Source organism: Oryctolagus cuniculus, chromosome X (genome assembly GCF_964237555.1).
Source record: "Oryctolagus cuniculus chromosome X, mOryCun1.1, whole genome shotgun sequence".
NCBI lineage: Eukaryota > Metazoa > Chordata > Mammalia > Lagomorpha > Leporidae > Oryctolagus > Oryctolagus cuniculus.
This window is the reverse complement of record NC_091453.1, coordinates 36,094,533-36,100,449: the sequence shown is the minus strand read 5'-3', so window position 1 is coordinate 36,100,449 and position 5,917 is coordinate 36,094,533. Positions and strand designations below refer to the sequence as shown.

Below are 5,917 nucleotides of genomic sequence, written 5' to 3'. Positions count from 1 at the left end.
TCACACAATAAAGGTTTTGGCAGGAAACAGAGAATATCAGAGGGTCTCTGTGTTTGCTGAAGAGACGTCTCTATTTATGCAGTTTTAATTTTTATGTATTTTATTCCAAAGGCAGAGATAGAGCAATCTTCCATCAGCTAGTTTACGCCCTAAACCTCCACCACAGTCAGGGTGGGCCTCTGAAGCTAGGAGCCAGGAACTCAATGTGGCATTCCCACGTGGGTTATTGAGACCCGAGACCTCAGTCGGGCACGTGGAATCTAGCGAGAAGCCGGAATTTGCAGTGGAGCTGAGGCTTGAACCTGGACAGGCTGAATGGGATCTGGAAACCTGCCAGCAGAGAGAGACATCGCCATGTTGACTGAGGGTTCCACCCTCGACGTCAGGAAAAGCTGCTGCCTGTGGGCTGTGACGAGTAACACAACTGGACTTGAGCCCAGGATCTTGCCCACGCCGTGCTCTCGAGCGCTGGCTGGCCTGCCAGGCCCAGCACACACTGTCACCGTGAGTAGTAATTCTGCCAGTATCCGCGCGCACTGGGCAGGGGACAGGGATCCGCAGTGAACAAGAGTCTGGAGGAATCATGAGAAGTGCTCAGGCAAGGGAGAGAAAGCCAAGAAGGAAGGGACGGAGATCCACTAGCGCTGCAATTGACCGCGGTAAATGAAACGGCAAAGCACAGGGAAAAGTCCCAACTTGCCAACAAAGGAGTTTCTGAAAAGCAGGAGTGGGTGTGCAGCTTGTGAGCAGGCAAGACTTCCTTGCAAGGAAAATCACCAGGGAAGAGGGTGCTGGCCAGAGACCACCCCGCAGGAAGACGGCCAGCAGGTGGCGCGGGAAGTAGGGGCGGAATTTCTTGGGGTGGCTTGTGGGGTGGGAGCGGGATGCATACCCCCAAGACCCGCGGATCCGCGCGACTTCGGCCCCCGCCCCTGCGCTCTGAGAGCTGGACCCGGGCGCGCAGTGGGAGCGCCGGGAGGCGTTCCGCAAGCTGCGGGGCTCAGCTGCGAGGCCGCCGCCAAGTACCTGCTTGCCAAGTTCCCGGGCCTGGTGTCAAACATCGGGGGCTGCCAGGGCGGCGGCGTGCGCTTGGCGGCCTGGGCGCCCGCAGACCTGAGCGTGCTGGAGTGCGGCTGCCGGCCGTGCAAGAAGCAGCAGCACCGCCACATCCTCTGCCCGCCGCGCGCTTCCCGCTGCCGCGGGGCGCCAAGTGCTGGGTCACCTACGCGGGCGGCGAGCACCCGGCGCTGCGCTGCTTCTGCAGCAGGTGCGGCGTGCAGAGCTCCCACGCCTCCGTCCCCGACCCGACCCGCGGCTGTACGACGTCGCCCCGCACTGCCAGGACGCGGGCACCGTGCGCAGCGTGGTCGTCCTGCGGACGGAAGGCGGCGCCAGGCTGGAGGAGGCGGCTGAGGAGCTGCAGAGCCCCAGAGCGCGTCCCCGCAGGGAGCCCTGCCTGTGCCCCCATCCGGAACAATGACCGCGCCCCACAGGAGCTGGGGCGCCCCTCCAGGAAGCACACCTGCCCCGCAGCCCACGGTCTGTAAGTGTGCGCGGTAACTCTGCAGATACAAGATTCTCTCTTTCTCTCTCTCTCTCTCTCTCTCTCTCTCTCTCACACACACACACACACACCCCATCTAAAACCAAAGGTCCCCGGGAAAGTGGTCCCTAGGTCGCAGCTGCAGGTACACTTCTCTGTGCACCAGGATCGCCTTGTGGTCCACGAAGCGAGTGCTGTGTCTGCAGTCGGATGTATTCTTTCATACTCCTCTGTTCTCACAAGTGCTTGCAGACCCTTGCCACGCACAGCATGTGTTTGTCCTGCTCCCAGTGCGGCTGTGTGGCACCCTCGCGCGGTGCTCACGGCCACTGCCCCCAGTTGCATAAACATTGGCATTGTCGCCTGTGCACCGATTAGGGCAAGACATCTGGGGGGCCCTCCCAATCGTCACCACCTAGAGATCCACTCTGGCTTCAGGCTGCCTGGTCCAAATTCGTGGTCATTGCATTACTCCGACTCTAATTTCACAGCATCGCTAAGATTTAAAAAAATCATTTGTTTTAAAATAGTTTTTAAAGGATTTATTCATTTATTTGAAAGGCAGGGTTACAGAGAGGCCAATGCAGAGAGACAGAGAGGGAGGTCTTCCACCAGCTGGTTCACTCCCCAGATGGCTGCAAAGGTTGGAGCAGCGGCAATCTGAAGCCAGGAGCCTGCAGACCACAAAGGTGTGGGGGCCCAAGCACTTGGGCCGTCTTCTACTGCTTTCCCAGGCCACAGCAGAGAGCTGGATCGGAACTGGAGCAGCTGGGACTCAACCAGCGCTCATATGGGATGCTGGCGCTGCAGGCGGTCTTATCCACTATGCCACAACTCCAGCCCCCATTGGTAGGGTTTTGCTCTGCTGTGTTTGTAGAACCTGTCTCTGGAAGGGGCTTGTTGATTCAGGACCGAGAAAGGGGTCTGTGCGCTGTGGGACCTCTTTGCTCTTTTCACGTTCCCATCTTGTACACAGGAGTGGTGTTCAGAAAAAAAGTACTCTCTAAAGCCAATTGTGTGTGTTGGTCTATGGGCCACTGTGCGGTAGGGCAGGGCTGTGGGAAGCCTGCCTTGCTCAAGATACTTGGGCTCAGATGATTTGAGAGGTGGTGGTGTCTTTACTTTGGGAGGAGGGAACATTCTCCCAGTGCCCTGAGTTCCCGATGGGTAATTAGCAGAGTGCTGAGGCTGGTTCTGTGGTACAGCAGGTTAATATGCCACTTGCGCTGCTGGCATTGCAGCCGTGCGTGCCAGTTCAACTTCTGGCTTCTCACTTCCAATTCAGCACCCCGCTATCCCTGCCAGGACAGCTGTGAAGTATAGCCCAGGGATTTGTGTTCCTACTCCTCACATGGGGGACCTGCATGGAGTTCCTGGCTCCTGTGTTCTGCCTGGTGCAGGACTTTCTGTTGTGGGCAATGGGGAGTAACTCAGCAGATACAAGATTTTCTCTCTCTCTCTCTCTCTCTCTCTCTCTCTCTCTCCGCCTTTCAAAAAATTGAATCTTTAAAATAAATAAAAAGTATAAATAAATAAATAATCTGAGCACTTACAGATTACACCAAGAGGCAGACTAGCTGGATCTCAAGCAGATCTCTAGCCTGTCCCTTTTGTACCTTGTGTGGAACTGCTTTCACTCTCTTCCCCAGTGTCGCCTTACATAAATAATGTTTAAAACTCACTCTTGTCATCTTCAGGATACACATAGTGTCTTGCACTGACTACTTCCTCCCAAAAAAGCCATTTTTTTTTATTTGTTGTCACAAAACGTAACATAAGTCAGACACCACTAAACTGCCGTGTTTGGAGGCATGCAGGAGATTTCAAAAAGTTCTGGGAAGAGCCCACCCCACACCCATATTGGAGTGCTGGTTTGAGTCCTGGCTGCTCTGCTGTTGATCAACTCCTTGCGCTAGGTGACGGCTTCTGTTACTGAGTCCCTGCCAGCCGGAGTCCAAGATGGACTTCCAGGATCCTTGATTCAGAGTGACCCAGCAGTGGTTGCTTTGGGAATTCCACGAGTAAACTACTGGATAGAAGACTGACCAATCTCTCTCTCTCTCTCTCTCTCTCTCTCTCTCTCTCCCTCCCTCCCTCCCTCCCTCCCTCCCTCCCTCCCTCTCTGTCGCCCCCACCAGTTGCTCTTCAAGTAAAGGAAAATCAATAAATGTTTTCTGAAGTTTGTGGAAAATGGAATTAAAGATAACCTTTTTTTAGGTAAAACAGATTGCTGGGCTCATGTAGTTCTCCTCTAAGATGAGCTTTTCTGTGGACATGCCCATGACTACTCTTAAGGAGTGGAAATGTCATTCAGAAATACAACAAAATAATGTAAGCAAGGATAGATGAGAGGTTCTCTATGGAGGAGGGGTAGCTTTGTGATGGGTGGAGGAGAGGGTGTGTGTACCTGCTACCCTGCAGTGTTGTCAACCACCCCAAAATGACCTCATGAAATGACTACCCTTTTATTAAATGCATGAATTTCCCCGTCAGGAATGCAGAGCTAACACATTGCATATGCCTGTTTCAGGTGACGTCTGTGACCACAGCTGGAGCTCCTTGCTGTCTGGAGCTGCTTCCACCTGCAGCCTCATCCTCTGACAGGCCTGCTTCGCGCAGGGAGAGCACCGACACCTAGGCAGACGAGTGCAATGTCCACAGGTTACTTCTCTCTGGTGCCCGCTTCCTCACCGCACGGCGGACCCTATGGCATTCAGGCTCCATACTGCTGGACTGAGGCCAAGCAGCAATGTCTCCATGAACAAGGCAGAGACTGCATCACGTTCTTCTTCTGGCAAGAGCTGCCAGCCAAGCCTGTTTTCTGTATCGTTGCATAGTGTTTGCACATGTACACACAGCCAGTATGATCATTTGATGCAGGTGTATAGTGTGCACTGATCAAACTCTCGGTTGGTCTAGAAGTTCATATTCACGAAAGATGAGGAGCTCAACCGCTCTAGAGCAAAAGCGATTGATTAAATATCGGGCACATGATCGGAATAGACGTTTCAGAAAAAAGGACACACAACTGCTCACCAATATAGGAAGTAGTGCTCAGTCTCCCTAATTATCTAGCAAATGCAAATCAAAGCCACAGGAGATGCCGCTTCACCCCAGTAAAGATGGCTATTGTGAAAATGTGACAAATACGCCCCCTTTTTGGACACAGACACAGAACTGTATTGAGTCAGTTCAGTCATTCTCTACTGATTAGCAGGGAGTCACAAGCCCTTTCAGGTGTGAGTGGGTGGTTCGGGTGCATCTCATGTAGGGAGGTGGCGTCGTTGAAGGCAGCGTGAGAAACAGGCTGTGCCACAGCTGCTTTTATACCTGCGGTCTCATCTAGGGGGCTTCTAGGCAGCCGGTGGCATGCCATTCGTGTCCTTATGTGGCGGCTGCTGCGACGTTGACCCCATGATTGCTAACACCTCACATGCATTTGGCAGACAATATAGGTAAGCTTTAAACTGCGACATAAAAGCATGGATGATTCTGACTCCTGCCTCTGAGTAAGCCCAGCACCAGACTGAATGTGTGCCTGCAGCAGGCAGAAGGAGGCTGATGGGTTAGGAGGGATGCTCGTCCCCCAGATCAGTGTGAGTGGGACCTTGCTGATGGCAGTAGAGCTGCTGCAGGAGCTCAGACCAGCCAGTGGACCATTCTCAGTCTTGGTTTCCTCATTGGAAACATCCTCGCGGAGCGACACGCCTCTGCAACTTGTGAGCATTTCACATCAAGTGCTGGAAGAAGAGCATAGAGCCCCACACCCTGCTATATGCCGAATGGTCAACAGACACCGCCTATCATTTTCCATAGGACTTTTGATATCAAAACAAGATTTGGAGACTGGAGCCCCTTAGACACTATCAGTCTGTTGAGACTCAGTGGTACACAAATGGCCACGATTACCCAAACCCTGTTAGTCTACGCCATCCTGACCAGGGGATTGGTTTTGAGACTTCACATGCAGTTTGCAACAGGTGCCTCTGAGTGGCTGCCATGTACACCATGCATGCTCCTTTCTCAATGTAGCAGCCTAGGGGACCAGGACAAAACTCCATGGTCTTTCACATGCTCAGAGATTTCACTTCCAGATATTGTCCAAAATCACCTATATTTATCTATGTCCTTTACCGCCATTCTACTTCTGGGTCTCCTCCTGTCATTTGTTGAATATTGATATGTTTTCTGGCTGGCCATGACCCGCTTTGACTCTTGCTTCCCTCCTGACTCTGTTTCTCCAAATGATATTTTCAAAAACACACATTCGAAAAACTCACTCTCTCTTTCTCTCTCTCTCTCTCTCTCTCTCACACACACACACACACACCACTCACTACACCTAGTCAGGACACTAACATTTCTTTCTTTGCT

General features: G+C 52.7%; 1 pseudogene; it reads left to right on the top strand.

Annotated features, from left to right (window-relative positions):
- The first annotated feature begins 354 nt into the window (after positions 1 to 354).
- On the top strand, positions 355 to 1,539 carry LOC127487852 (centromere protein V-like protein 1; annotated as a pseudogene).
- Positions 1,540 to 5,917: the final 4,378 nt, after the last annotated feature.